This window comes from Onthophagus taurus, chromosome 7 (genome assembly GCF_036711975.1).
Source record: "Onthophagus taurus isolate NC chromosome 7, IU_Otau_3.0, whole genome shotgun sequence".
Classification (NCBI taxonomy): Eukaryota; Metazoa; Arthropoda; class Insecta; order Coleoptera; family Scarabaeidae; genus Onthophagus; species Onthophagus taurus.
This window is the reverse complement of record NC_091972.1, coordinates 19,616,478-19,631,980: the sequence shown is the minus strand read 5'-3', so window position 1 is coordinate 19,631,980 and position 15,503 is coordinate 19,616,478. Positions and strand designations below refer to the sequence as shown.

Here is a 15,503-nt window from a genome sequence, read left to right as displayed (position 1 = left end):
GTCTCAAGTTTGTAAAATGATTTCGTAAACTGATCAGGAGTGGAGACGTATCAATTGAACTGTGAGAACTTAAAAAAAATTCACCTGGGAGCCTCAAGGGTTGACTGTAAAGTAATTCAGCAGATGAACAAGCTAAATCTTCTTTTATGGTTGAACATAAACCAAGAAGTTGTTATGGTAATAGGTAATTCATCTTTCCAATGAGTTATATTCCCTCTAGCAATTAATGCAGTTTTTAAAGTTCTTTGAAATCTTTAGACAATACCATTGCTTTGAGGATGGTATGTACAATTGAGATTCAAATTGTGGGCCTTGATCATGCGTTATTGAGTGTGGAATTCCAAAACGTGAGAAGTAGTGAACGTAAAGTGTTTTAGCAGTAGTTGATGCAGAAATTGATGAAAGATGAAAATCTTCTGTCCATCTAGTAAATCTTTCAATTATTGTTAAAATGTAAGAACAACTACCAAAAGGAAGAAGGGGACCTACAATATCAATGTGCATATGTTCAAAATGGCCTTTAGGAATATCAATCTTCATAATTGGAGATTTTGTATGTCTTTGGATTTTTGAAATTTGACATTTAACACATGCTTTTGTCCAAAGAGATATATTGGATTTCATATGAGGCCAAAAATATCTTGTATTGATTAATTTTTTAGAAGCTCTTATACCTGGATGAGAAATACTATGTAAGTCAGTGAAAATCGAATGACGTAATTTATCTGGAATATAAATACGTTGATAGGAAGATGAAGAAATTTCACACCAAATTGGAATATTAGAAAATGGAATTGTTTGTTGTTTTAGACGAAATTTAGAATTAGGATTACAATTTTGAGATTTAAGCAATTCTTGGAGTTGTTGATCTGTAGACTGAACTTGTTGCAAAGTTTGAAGGTTCAGTACAAATCAAAAGAATCAACATTGTTGTCTAACCTTGATAGAGCATCGGCAACAATATTGTTTTCACCCTTAATGTAAGCAATATATGTTGAGAACTGCGCTATAAAGTTTAGATAGCGCAATTGTCTAGGACTTTTTTCTGATTTAGACCAAAAAGATAAGGTTAAAGGCTTATGATCTGGGTAAATTTTAAATTGATAACCTTCTAAGAAATGGCGAAAAGTTCACGATCATAAGTTGAATATTTTAATTGGCTGGGGGGAAGTTTTTTTGAGAAAAATGCAATTGGTTGTGAAATGTTGTTGATCGATTGTTCCAACGTTGCTCCAATTGCATAGTTGGAAGCATCGGTTGTAACAATCAATTTGGCAGATGAGTTAGGGTGAGCTAAAATTGTAGCGTTAGCTAATGAAGATTTTGCCTTTTGGAAACTGTCTTCACATTCATTTGGCCAGAAAGAAATATTTATATATTTATTACTGATAACCGATATACTTTCATTTGAAGGAAGAATTCCTTTTGAGTGAGAGTGACCTAAAAAATTTAATTGTGAAACTCCAAACTCACTTTTTGAGAGTTTAAGACTAATACCAAATTGATCTAATCGATTAAATAGTTGTTTAAGATGATCCAAATGTTCATCTCCATCCTTGCTCGCAACTAATATATCATCCAGATAAACGAAAATAAAGTTCAAACCTTTAGTCACTTCGTTGATGAACCTTTGGAATGTTTGAGCAGCATTACGTAAGCCAAAAGGCATCCGTAAAAATTCAAAGAGTCCAAAAGGTGTTGTAATTGCAGTTTTATAAATATCTTCTTCTGCAACTGGGATTTGGTGATAAGCTCTAATTAAATCAATTTTAGAGAAAATGGTACATCCATGAATTTGCAAGTTAAAATCTTGAATATGTGGTAAGGGATATCTATCTGATATCGTAAGAACATTCACTTGTCTATAGTCACCACAAGGACGCCAGTCTGCAGAATCTGATGAGGACAGATGATGAGGACGGTCGACAAATACCATATTCTACCATCTGTTCAAATTCTACTATAGCAATTTTATATTTGTTAGTGTCTAGACGACGAGGGCGACAAAAAGAAAGATGTCCTTTAGTAATAATATGATGACGGACGGAATGTTTTATTGGAGAAGAGAAATTAGATGTAGAAATCAAATTTGGATAGTTCTTAATTAATTGGGTGTATTTCGTTTTAACAGCAATCAGCTTTGGGGATGGTATAGATGATCAGCTTATGGAGCCGATAGAAATTAATTTAGTTTTAGAATCAATTAATCGATGATTTTTAATATCAACTAAAATATCAAAATGGGATAAAAAGTCTGCTCAATGATTGGCCAAGAAACATCTGCGATAGTAAAAACGAATGGAAATAATTTCAATATTTTTTTTTCCATACGATGGAATTGTTGATCCATTTGCAGCTATTAAATGTATCCCTTTTATAATCCGCAAATGTATTTCTCGGAATTACCGAAATATCCGCCGCAGTATCAATCAAAAAATTAAATTAATTTAAATGATCGAAAATAAAACGACGAAATAGTTTGAAGTTGAAACGGTTACTAAATACACGAATAAACGAAATTGCAAAATTCGAAAAAATTATCGGTTATTTCAAAAATTTATTTCTCAAGAACTAAAAGTGATTTTTCAAAACGGCTTTTTGCATTAAAAAGAGGACACTTTAATTAATAATTGGTGATATTTCCACAAAGATCCTTCAAGAAATGAATTTTATAGCGAATTTTGAAAGTTATCGATGAAAATTGCAACATTGAAAATATTATCAAAACTTCAAATATTGTTTTTTCAAAAACTAAAAGTTATTTTTCAAAACATGATGATTCATTGGAAAGAGCACACTTTTATTAACATTTTGGGAAATTTTTATACTCATATTCCAAGAAATCGATTCTATACGAATTATTAAAATTGAATCGGCGAAAATTGCAAAATTCGAAAAAATTGTCGATTATTTCAAAAATTTATTTCTCAAGAGCTAAAAGTGATTTTTCAAAACGGCTTTTTGCATTAAAAAGAGGATACTTTAATTAATAATTGGTGATATTTCCACAAGGATCCTCCAAGAAATGAATTTTATAGCGAATTTTGAAAGTTATCGATGAAAATTGCAACATCGAAAATATTATCAAAAACTTCAAATATTGTTTTTTCAAAAAATAAAAGTTATTTTTCAAAATGGGTTGGTTCATTGGAAAGAAGACACTTTTATTAACAATTTGAGAAATTTTCAAACTCATATTCCAAGAACCGGATTTTATACGAATTTTTAAAACTTAATCGGCGAAAATTGTAAAATTCGAAAAAATTGTCTATCATTTAAAAAATTTATTTCTCAAGAACTAAAATTGATTTTTCAAAACGGATTTTTGCATTAAAAAGAGGATACTTTAATTAATAACTAGTGATATTTCCACAAGGATCCTCCAAGAAATGAATTTTATAGCGAATTTTGAAACTTCTCGATGAAAATTGCAACATCGAAAATTTTATCAAAACTTCAAATATTGTTTTCTCAAAAACTAAAAGTTATTTTTCAAAATGGGTTGGTTCATTGGAAAGAAGACACTTTTATTAACACGTTGGGAAATTTTCATACTCATATTCCAAGAAATGGATTTTATACGAATTTTTAAAACTTAATCGGCGAAAATTGCAAAATTCAAAAAAATTGTCGATCATTTCAAAAATTTATTTCTCAAGAACTAAAAGTGATTTTTCTAAACGGCTTTTTGCATCAAACAGAGGATATTTTAATTAATAAAAGGTGATATTTCCACAAGGATCCTCCAAGAAATGAATTTTATAGCGAATTTTGAAAGTTATCGATGAAAATTGCAACATCGAAAATTTTATCAAAACTTCAAATATAGTTTTCTCAAAAACTAAAAATTATTTTTCAAAACGTGTTGGTTCATTGGAAAGAGCACACTTTTATTAACATTTTGGAAAATTTCTATACTCATATTCCAAGAAATCGATTTTATACGAATTATTAAAATTTAATCTTCGAAAATTGCAAAATTCGAAAAAATTGTTGATCATTTCAAAAATTTATTTCTCAGGAACTGAAAGTGATTTTTCAAAACGGCTTGTTGCATTAAACAGAGGATAATTTAATTAATAATTGGTGATATTTCCACAAGGATCCTTCAAGAAATAAATTTTATAGTGAATTTTGAAAGTTATCGATGAAAATTGCAACATCCAAAATTTTATCAAAACTTCAAATATTGTTTTCTCAAAAACTAAAAGTTATTTTTCAAATCGTGTTGGTTCATTGGAAAAAAGACACTTTTATTAACAGCTTAGGAAATTTTCATACTCATGTTCCAAGAAATGGATTTTATACGAATTTTTAAAACTTAATCGGCGAAAATTGCAAAATTCGAAAAGATTGTCGATCATTTTAAAAATTTTTTTCTCAGGAACTAAAAGTGATTTTTCAAAACGACTTGTTGCATTAAAAACAGGATACTTTAATTAATAATTGGTGATATTTCCACAAGGATCCTTCAAGAAATTAATTTTATAGCGAATTTTGAAAGTTATCGATCAAAATTGCAACATCGAAAATTTTATCAAAACTTCAAATATTGTTTTCTCAAAAACTAAAAGTTATTTTTCAAAACGGGTTGGTTCATTGGAAAGAGAACACTTTTGTTAACACTTTGGGAAATTTTCATACTCATATTCCAAGAACTGGATTTTATACGACTTTTTAAAACTTAATCGGCGAAAACTGCAAAATTCGAAAAAATTGTCGATCATTTCAAAAATGTATTTCTCAAAAACTAAAAGCGATTTTTCAAACCAGCTTGTTGCATTAAAAAGAGGATACTTTAATTAATAATTGGTGATATTTCCACAAGAATCCTTCAAGAAATGAATTTTATAGCGAATTTTGAAAATTTTCGATGAAAATTGCAACATCGAAAATTTTATCAAAATTTCAAATATTGTTTGTTCAAAAACTAAAAGTTATTTTTCAAAATGGGATACCGGATAGTTACCGGATATCCGTTCCACCACTATTTTAAACAATATACTCATACTGAATCAAAAGCTTTTGTTATGTCTAGAAAAGCAACTGTTGTATACTGTTTATTTTCATGTTCTCTCTCTATTATTTCCGTCACTCTTGTGAGTTGATGTACTGTATGATTGATGTAGGTATGATTGTGATTTTGGATCGCAAACGTTCAAGAATCAGTTTCTTAAAAAGTTTCCCCATGGTAGGAAGCAGACTGATAGGTCTGTAATTTTCGATTTCACGTTTATTTTTGCCAGGTTTCCTAAACATTAATATTTCAGCTTTTTTCCAGGTGTTAACAAAGTATCCCAGATTCATGCAGATATTAAAAATTGAGCTTAATATATTTAAGGTCTGATAGGGTAGATTTTTGATCACTGAATTTTTGGTAGGTGGTCTATTGGTAAGCATTCAAAGTTCTTTAGGGGTGGGTATGATCAATAGTGGCCTTATTAACACGAAGATTAGCTTCTATATACTGTTGAATTTTATTTGTGAATGTGTAACTCGCTTTTGAAAATTGTGGAGTGAAAACATATGATACAATATTTAAATATCATTAATAATATGATGCACATTTTTGTTTGATTTAAAATCAGTGTTGCAGATGTCAGTGTAACATTTTTCTACACACAACTGTTGGTGATAGCATCTTGGCTATATTCCATTCCCATATGGCCTATTTCACCCAAACAACAGCTGTACATATTTTACAACCGGTAAAACTAGGTCACACAGGATGTGACGACCTCTCACCCCTTTTTCCCCGCTCATTTTTCTTTTTCACCACCACCAGAATTCTATTAAATTTTATTCAAAAAGCTGCTAGTTTAATCTGTAATCTTAAATCTTTTTCAAAAGCGTTCCAAGAGCAAAAGTATTTTCAATTTACGTCTTACTTTCTTTAAAAGATTCCTCTTTTGGGTAAGCGGGGATTGAAACAAGATTTTCTACAGCGCGAAAAGCATTCATTTCTTTAAAACCCCGCGCTTTAAATACAATATTTCTCGTTTCATTCTTTTTTTTTTCCCCTCGTGGAAAAGCAACACGTCGAAATTTGTTTTCAAATGGATGTTTGCGCGAAAATAATAACGACGGGCGAAGGCGTGGAAAACAAAGGGGGGAAAATAAGACAAAAAGGAAAATCTCGAGTTCCGACGACTAATGAACGCGGTTCGTATTGGTCATGGGTCAAAAAGGGAAGAGGACTCTTCTTTGTTAAGAGTTTGAACCATTATCTTTTTGGTTCTAAAAAAATAAAACAAAGAAGTTGTTTATTCAAAAGTGCTTAATGAATATTTCCAAAGTTTTAATATTATAGAACGTTGCTAATTATGTTATACTAAACTCGTGTTAAACTTCATAACGTCCACATTGAATTATGTTTGAGTGTGTGTGAAAGTTATGTTAAAGTTAACCACTCAACAAGTTAAGCACCCAACTTAAAATCGATTAGGAATAAAAAAAATAACAAAAAATATGGAATAAATAAGATTTAATTTAATTCAATCTACATTTTTAAACTTAACACAATTCGTCCACACCAAAAATGTTTTACACCAGAAGTAATAAATAGTAAACACAAAAAACATTTTAAGTATTTATGCACCGGAAATAAATTTGAATTTCATCCATTAAATCCATTCGTGCCTGCTTATTTGTTTATTCTTAACGCGTCATTGTTGGTCTTCGAATTTGGTTTGTGGCATCCGCTTGCGTCATAATGATCTATAAACACCAAAACCATAAAGTTAAAAGTAAACAAAAATATACACACTAACAAAAAAAATTGGTACTTACATGAATATTTTTAAATGCGGATCTTGTAGAAAATTAGTATTTCGTTAAAAGTCTATTTTGGAACTGCGAGTTGTTCCTTGGGGCTGTTCCCTTTTTATAAGACCGACTAGGTCTTCAGGTAAAGGTGGTAGCAGTACACCTTTTGGTGCTGTACACAGCCGAAAGAAGGAATTTACAGTTACGCGCTAAGGGGAAATGGTGAAAGTTGCGCCGTGGGTAGTTCACAAAAGCGATGTGATCCCATGTGCCCGCCGTCGCATCATTTGAAAAGGCCAAGGCCTCTCCTTCACGTCTCACTAAGTCAAAAATATGGAATTTCATTCTTAACGGTTACAAGAAGAACAAAAACAAAGAACATAAATACGGACAAAACCCAAAAGATAAAAGAATTTTAGAAACCGTTCTTTCTTCACTCTCACTTTTATTAGTTTCACTTTCAACTATAACAATTCTTGGAATTGGAACACAAATTTGTTAATGCTTTATTTAACTTTTTTTAATTTATTTTAAAATTCTATTAATTAATAACGAATTTTTCTATAAATATCAAAGGTTATCGATAAATTAACACTCCTTAAGACGCATTTATTCATTTACATTAATATGCAATAAACCTTGGACCGCGACTTAAGTAAATTGAAGAAAATAAGTGAACGTGAAGAAAGTGGAATGCTAGATGTAGAATGAAATGAAACTATTAATGCGACAACAAAGAAAAAGATTAATAAAAAAAGTGCGTTTAAAAAATGTTTAGTAAAATAGAAAGTAAAATTTTTATTTTCATATTCTTCTTTCTCGCGATGCATTCCTTTTTATCTGTTAACATGATTCACAACTTTTCGGGTGAAAATTTTCTTTCTCATTTGGTATCGTTACCTTATACAGGATGTATCAGGTATGAGTAGACAAAATTTGCAATTTGTAATTTGTTTCTAGTTTTGTAATTTTGTTTTTAATACAATTTTTAACACAAGCAAGTTTATTTATTAAAACCTAATTTTTTGTACATTTTCACATTAAAGAGTGATAAAATGTGATAAATTTTTTCGTATAAAGTAAACAAACTCTAAAAAAATATCTCAAAAATGACTTTTATGTGTCAAATTAAAGCTATACAGCGTTAAAACTAAATTTTTGTTGAAAATTTGCCTCTCTGGCTGCATGAGGATTTTCGGCAGTCCACAAATATGTAAATTTTATCAACAATACCCCCCACAAATTTTGATTCATCCGTCCAAATAAGTCGCGATAAAAATAAAGGATTTTCTTGAATTTTAACTAACATAAATTGTAAGATATTGTATGCATAAGGATGCATTTTGTATCGGCGTAATATTCGATGTAATGATGGGCGAGATATTCCTAGAGAGTTCACTTTATTTATTAAGGAAGTTTTCTTCGCAGATATTACTTACCTAAATCGACCGAGGCACCTCTTACTGAAGAATTTGGGTAAGCAATAAAATATGATAAGACATTTATTTCATTATCTTCATCACTGGTGATAGGGAATTTACGGTTTCTTGTTGTTTCGATGTTTGTAGAACTAAGAAAACCCTTTTCAATTTTTCGAAATTTTTTTTTGTGATAGGCGTTATGTTTGGATATCTCTCATTAAATGTTCGACACGTCCTATCCAAAAATTTATTACATTCGCCATGAATATAAAACAAATTTAAAATATCGGCGTTGGAATAATTTGCCATGATATACAATGACTTTCACTCGTGATCAAAAGTAAGTAACAACAACAATAACACAAATATGGACCAAAAACTGTCAAAATTCCATGGCCTTCCAATAAAAAAATCAAACGTTTTCCCGCATTCCGTGCATGCTTTGATTAATTTCCCAATATCAGGGAAACTACAATAAATAGGTATAGGAATGTTTATAGATAATTTGTAGACAATTAAATTCCCTTTCTGATAGGATACAAAAATACGGGGCATTCCATTTAAAATTTTCAACTTTCTAGCCATTGAATATGGAGAAACGGTAATTCAATTTTTGACCACTCTGTATAAGATACTCTGATGCAAGAAATGACAATCTATTTGACAACATCTGAAGAGTAATCGTGCCAATTTAGAGGTTTTTTTAATGAACGTTAACTGAAATATGGGCTTTTAAAGAGCATGGTGAAATTTGCCAAAAAAAGCTTAAAATCAAAATACTTTTATCAAAGTCAACATATTTTTTTATGTGTAATTGAAAGGTGTAATAAAAACTATAGCATTCCATTTAAAATAACGAAGTTGTGGTTTACTTCCGGTAGACCGGAAGTGGTGGCCATCTTGATAATATTTTAGATTGAAAGTTTAGAATGAACAACCCATGCTACCAAAATTTCAAACCTCTACGAATACCTAAAAAAGCTCTAACGAACCAGTTACGTGAGACACCTGTATACATAAGCAACGCCTGCTTAGTATAATTGTTTATACAGCAGTACTTAAACTTTCAAACCTTTAACTTTATCGTATCATATCTTAAGAATGGGACATTGTGTTATAAGAATTTTTTATTCACAAAAATAGGACTTATAACCCCTCAAATTTTTTCTACTTATACCTGATACAGTCTGTATTATACAGCATGTCCCGCAGCGATTCTACAATACTGCACTAGCATATTCTAAATGGTCCATTTTCGAGATGTTCAGTTTTAGTTTCATAAGTTGACTTGTTGTTAACATCATTAACAAAGATTGTTGAAGAAACTCCTTCAACCAGCATAAAAACAAAGAATATTTAACAAACTGAAAAAAAATGATGTCATAGTAAATGTTCAATATGCGCACCATTTACAATCGGTACGATATCTGTTGAGAAAAAATTCCCAGAAAGGAAAAATCAATAACGTTCTATTCTCTGAAAGCACCTTTTTTCACGTTATTTCTCGAATATTTTTTGCACTTTTGGTACAAAAATATTTTGCAGCAAACTTTTGTTGTGAAATATTAAGTTGTTAAAAACGGAACATATATATGCACCTTGCTGCTTATGCAGCTGAGGGATAAAGCCTGTAAGTCATTTAAGGCTTCCAGACTACGCTCTGATTTTACCTATTATAAAGAACTGCGTAATTTCACCAATAATGTTCACTTCAACGTGAAAAAAAAGCTTTTTTAACTCACATATTCAGGGGTGGTGATTCCAGGAAATTGCGGGGTGCCTTTCGGTCTTTAGACATTGGCGGTAATTGGACTGATAGTATTCCTAGCAACATTGGTGATGCTGATTTGATTAACAATTCTTTTTTAGCCCCTCAAATTACTAACTCTGGTGATGCAGAGGTTATTAAATTGTACAACTCTAATATTCTGCCTCAGATCGGTACTACCTTATCCTTTTCCTTAGCCTCAGAAGACGAAATCTATCGTGTGCTGCAATCTATTGAAACCAATGCAGTTGGAAGTGATGGCATTAGCGTAAGGATGTTACTTCTGTGTTGCCCTGTGATTGTTCCGTATTTGTGCCATATTGTCAATCTTTATCTGGAGCTGGGTGTCTTTTCTGATCACTGGAAGACTGCCTTAGTTTCTCCCAAACCGAAGTGCAGTAACCCCTCAGGATTAAATGATCTTCGCCCTATTAGCATCTTAAATGTTTGCTCTAAGGTAGTAGAAAGGATTGTGGCTGTAAGGATTTGAGATCATTTTAATTTACTTCCATCTACTCAGTCAGGTTTTCGTCCTGGTTACAGCTGTACTACAGCTCCTCTGAATGTAACCGATGATATCTTGTGTGGATTGGATGAGGGAAATGTTACGGCTCTCATCCTAATTAATTTTTCTAAGGTGTTTGACACCCTCCATCATTCGACTTTACTTGCTGTGCTTCATTATATTGGTTTCTCCCCGTTGGCTATCGATTTTTTCAAAAACTATTTTTTAGATCGTGCGCAAATTGTTAAATTTCAGGGTGTTTTGTCGAAGAGAGGTTATATTACTTCAGATGTACATCAAGGATCAATCTTAGGACCAATACTATACCTAATTTACACAATAGTGTAAGATTATGTAAGATTAATAAATCTCAGTTCCAATCTAAAGCATTGCAAAACCCACAAGTATGCTGATGATACTCAAATATACCTCGGTTTTGATGAGAGAGACTTGGGCATGTCCGAACTTCGGATTAATTCTGATCTTAAATTATTGCTTCAGAACGCCAGGCGCCATTGTTTATCTATAAATGCTTCAAAATCCTCTGTTGTCGTCTTCGGAGGAGGGTTGCCGGCGGATAACCTTATTAACAACCAACGACTTCAATTTTCAGATGTAGTACGTACTTTAGGTGTTGCGCTGAACTCTGATTTGCGATTTAGAAGTGATGTCAGAAGTCTTCTTCAGCAGTCTTATTCCACCCTCAAGCTATTGTATTCCAACAAAAACCTTTTACATCAAAAATTAAGAATACATTTGTGCGAAGCATCCATCTTTAACTACGGGGATCCGCTTTACCATTATTGCATTGATGCTGCGGACAGAATTCGAATTCAACGGGTACAGAACTCTTACCTTCGTTTTATATTTGGGATCAGAAGACGGGAGAGGATATCTCACTCGCTTGCATGGGTTATTATTATTATTAACAAACAAAGAAACTTTTATTGGATTAACCGACCCATAGCTCTTAATCTGATACATTTTAAAAGTCGTCCTCATTAAAAGTTTCACTATCAGAAGCTGTAATAATTAAATTGCCACATCAATTCGAACCTCGTTTTCTAAATAATTATTTTCAATTTAACAACATTTTGACAACACTTCAACCAGTCTTCAACAGTAACCAACGAAAATTCTTCTTTTGTCAGAGTTTTCATAACGTTTAATTTAAATAATATGTTTATCTTCGCTACTTTGTTTTTAACTTGAGCCCATATCACTAGGTAGGGATAATAACTAATCGAATGCCTTTAGATATGGGTCATAGTAAACCATTAGTGCTATTGTCTGTCCAACTATTGGAACTAGTATGACCTGCGTAATTGTAAGTTTCATCTAAAAAGACAATAGGTCCGATAATATTTAATTTTATCTAAATAATTCAACAAACGCTCATTGGAAGTATAAAAACCCACTTGCTATGTCGCCGCCAATGACTTTCGGGGTGTCGGATGTTATAGACTCCAAGAATCTGACGTGTTGGTAAACGGATACGTATTTTAACTGAACTTTTAATGCTACACATTTTGAACATCTTCAGAATAAACCATTTATGTTAAATGTTCCCAAAACCAAAAATCAAACGGATTTAAATCTGGTGAACGAGGTGGCCAATCCACTTATTGCCAAATTTGTCATCTAAGTATGTTATGCTGGTCCATCATGCGCAAAGTAGTAATCTTGTAGGATTTGCAGAGTTAATTCACCAAATGCCTCTGTAAGCTCATTTTGTAAAAAATATATGTAATTATCAGCTGTAAATCTCTTTGGAAGAAAAAAATTGACCTACTAACTGGTCACCTATAACATACATTAACATTGAATCGCCACTGATGATGAGTTTTTAGTATTGCATTCATCACTCAAAATGTGCGCATTATGGATATTAAAAATTCCGTTTTGAATAAATGTTGCCATAAACACAATGCATGGCCCAAAACCAAAAAATCTATCGTTTTTCACCATCATTTTCTGTTAAAGAACAGTGTTGTAGTGATACGGATGAACCAGTTCCCTTGGTTGCTTTCTTGTTGTTTTCTTGTGCAGAAATCCTTCTAATACCGGTTGAGGCATTTTCATCAATTCTTCTCAAAACCATACTTTTTCGCTTTTGCATGGTCGCTCAAAGTTTCTGATCGATCGCGATCACACAACATACATGGAACGCGTTCAAGATAATATTGTCACAGACCCGAAACAATTTTGATCTTATCTGAAACGCAGAAGAGGCGGCATTTGTTCGCTATTTGCTGAGTATTTTTCATCAGTATTCACACCACCGTCTGGCATCGTGCTTGACGGGGGGAGCGTGATAGGTTTGTCTAATGTGTCTGTTGGGTCCTTTACTATTGCCGAAGTACAGAAAGCATTACATGGTAAGGAGCAGATAATCTGCCACTAATTTTGATTAGGAACTGCTCTGAGGCTATGGCAATACCCCTAATTTATAATAAACCTTTGCAACAGGGGATTTTTCCAGACGCGTGAAAGCAGGCCAACGTAGTCCCAATTTTCAAAAATGGTGCTAGGAATTTAGTTACTAACTACCGGCCAATATCATTATTGCCTATTATTTGCAAAGTTTTTGAGAAATTAGTGTACATCAGCGTATTTTTTCAAATCAAACAGAATATACATATGAGTCAATATGGGTTTTATTCCGGACGATCAGTTAAACCAATTTTGGAATACACAGATTTTCTGTACTCAGCACTTGATAACAACGTACAGGCGGATGTGGTGTACACTAATTTTAGCAAGGCATTTGATAAGGTGGACCATTCTATACTGTTAAATAAGCTGCGATGTTTTGGCGTGACGGGTGAGTTCCTGCGTTGGTTTAGTTCCTACGTGTCTGAACGCACCCAAGTAGTACCCATAGGCGGCTACTCTTCACATCCATCTATAGCGACTTCTGGCGTGCCTATCTTTAATATCTGTTAACGATATATTCTCTTGTATAACCAATTCGCGCTATTTGATGTATGCTGATGATTTAAAAATTTTCTTGCCTGTTCGGACCACAGATGATTGTGTGAAGTTGCAGACTGACCTTGACAGGCTTGACCAGTTCTGCGTTAGAAATCACCTTATTCTAAATATTGCCAAATGCCATATAATTTCATTTACTAAAAAACGCGATTACATCAAATATAAGTATTGTATTGTACTCGACCAGAAGCTGATATTTGACAGACATATTGACGGAGTGGTTGTAAAGTGTTACAGAATGTTAGGCTTTATAAAACGATCTACCGAGCATTTCACAAACTCAAGTGCAATTATAAGCATGTATACTGCTTATATTAGCAGTGTCGTAAACTTTGGAAGCATTGTCTGGAATCCACAATATGCGGTTTACATCGAAAGTTATCGGTTAGAAAAAGTTCAAAAATGTTTAATTAAATATCTTTGCTACAGAACCAGACGTGAATATGTGGATTATCCCGCAAGCTGTGAGATGTTCGGATTTCTGACTCTCCGTCAACGACGAGCATATGATTGTAATGCTTTAATGCTCTGTCCTTAAGCTTGTTTTAGAAATTAGGATTTTGTTGTACTTTATAAATGTATAATGTGGAACAACTTTATTGGGTTCGTCCCGTTGTTGATCTCTTGTTTCAAATAAATAAATAAATAAATAGTGTGTTGTTCTGGGTAGGTTCCCCAGGAGTTGAACGAATAATTATAATACAAAAAAGAGCAGTCAGAGCGTTGATGAATGCAAATCAGATGGAAAGCTGTAAACCATTGTTTAAAGAATTAGAAATAATGACTGTCTATTCGCTGTAATCTATAGATGTCTTATTTTCATAAAACAAAACATGAATGATGTGTCGTGTAGAGCGCAATATCATCATTACAGTGCGAGGAATAACTCATGTCTACAAATTCCATACCACTGACCTGTCCACAATCGGTATATTACCAGGGCATAAAATTTTATAACAAGCTTCTATTTACAACTACATCAATGCTCCATTACAAAAAGAGATTAAGGGAGCATTTTGGTGAAAACCCATACTGCGGTATCAGCGAGTTCATGGATTCGCCGGGCAAACTGAAGCTATACAAATCTTGTCATATATTCTGTATTATTATATTTTCTATAATGTTGTGGATTACATAATGAAATACGAATACTGTATCTGACGACCTGTAACTTTTAAGTTTTTTGAAATAAATTATTATTATAACACATCTCGGCAAAAAATCGGTTTGGGTAACTGATAAAGGCCTGGAAGATATTTTACGACAGTGGTTTGAATAAAAGAATTAGAACGCATCAAGCTACATTCAAACATCATTGAGACATGTAGCGAACGACCACGGCAACTATCTCTATAACGTTATTAATGTAGCGCCCTCCCCACAAACGACCTTGACGATATTGGATGATATCATTCATTTGATGTATTGGAAAATAAACCAAACGTATAACTGTTAAACGAGAAATCGTTTATCCTCACTTCGCCGAGGCCGCTTGCGGGCGAGGATATCGATTCTATCAACACAAAGCGAACAAATCTTTCAAATATACAGGGTCTTTCACTTAAAACTACCAGGCCAAGTATCTTTGGAATGGGTTGAGATATTGTAGTTTTGTAAGAAGTTGTTGTTAGAGTTCGTAAATGACTTCAATTCTTAAGTATTGTTATTTTTCTTTGTACAAAAATAAAGATGACGATCCAGTCAAAAGGAACTTCCTTCAACATAAAGTTTTTATTAGATGCAAGTGATATTATGTAGAACATTGAAAACTGTGGAGCTTTTCTTATCAATATTGATTTGAAAGATTTAGTAGTTTCGAAGATATTTAGTATTAATACTGAGACTATTAAGAAAACGGACGAGTAGGTAACCAGACGAACACATCGAAGTAATCTGTAGTAGATATTTACCGACATGTGTTCGGGGATTCCTCGTTTTATGAGTTCCGATATTAGTTTTGTTCGTTTGCGTGTAACGTGCGATGAAATGGCTTTAAATGCTCATGTTAACGGAGAAAATGGAAATAGTGAGTTTATTAGATAAAGAAAAG

At 32.6% G+C, this 15,503-nt stretch overlaps 1 protein-coding gene and 1 long non-coding RNA gene across 3 annotated transcripts in view; one reads left to right on the top strand and one right to left on the bottom strand.

The window, feature by feature from the left end:
- The window catches only part of LOC111416008 (diacyl glycerol kinase 1), a 193,001-nt gene that overhangs the window by 21,658 nt on the left and 155,840 nt on the right, over positions 1-15,503 (top strand). The gene's annotated exons all lie outside the window — the stretch shown is intronic.
- Positions 6,468-7,349, bottom strand: LOC139430635 (uncharacterized). Its single transcript, XR_011641026.1, has 2 exons — positions 6,790-7,349; positions 6,468-6,717 (listed from the first exon to the last, which is right to left on the bottom strand). It is a non-coding gene; the product is annotated as an uncharacterized lncRNA (long non-coding RNA).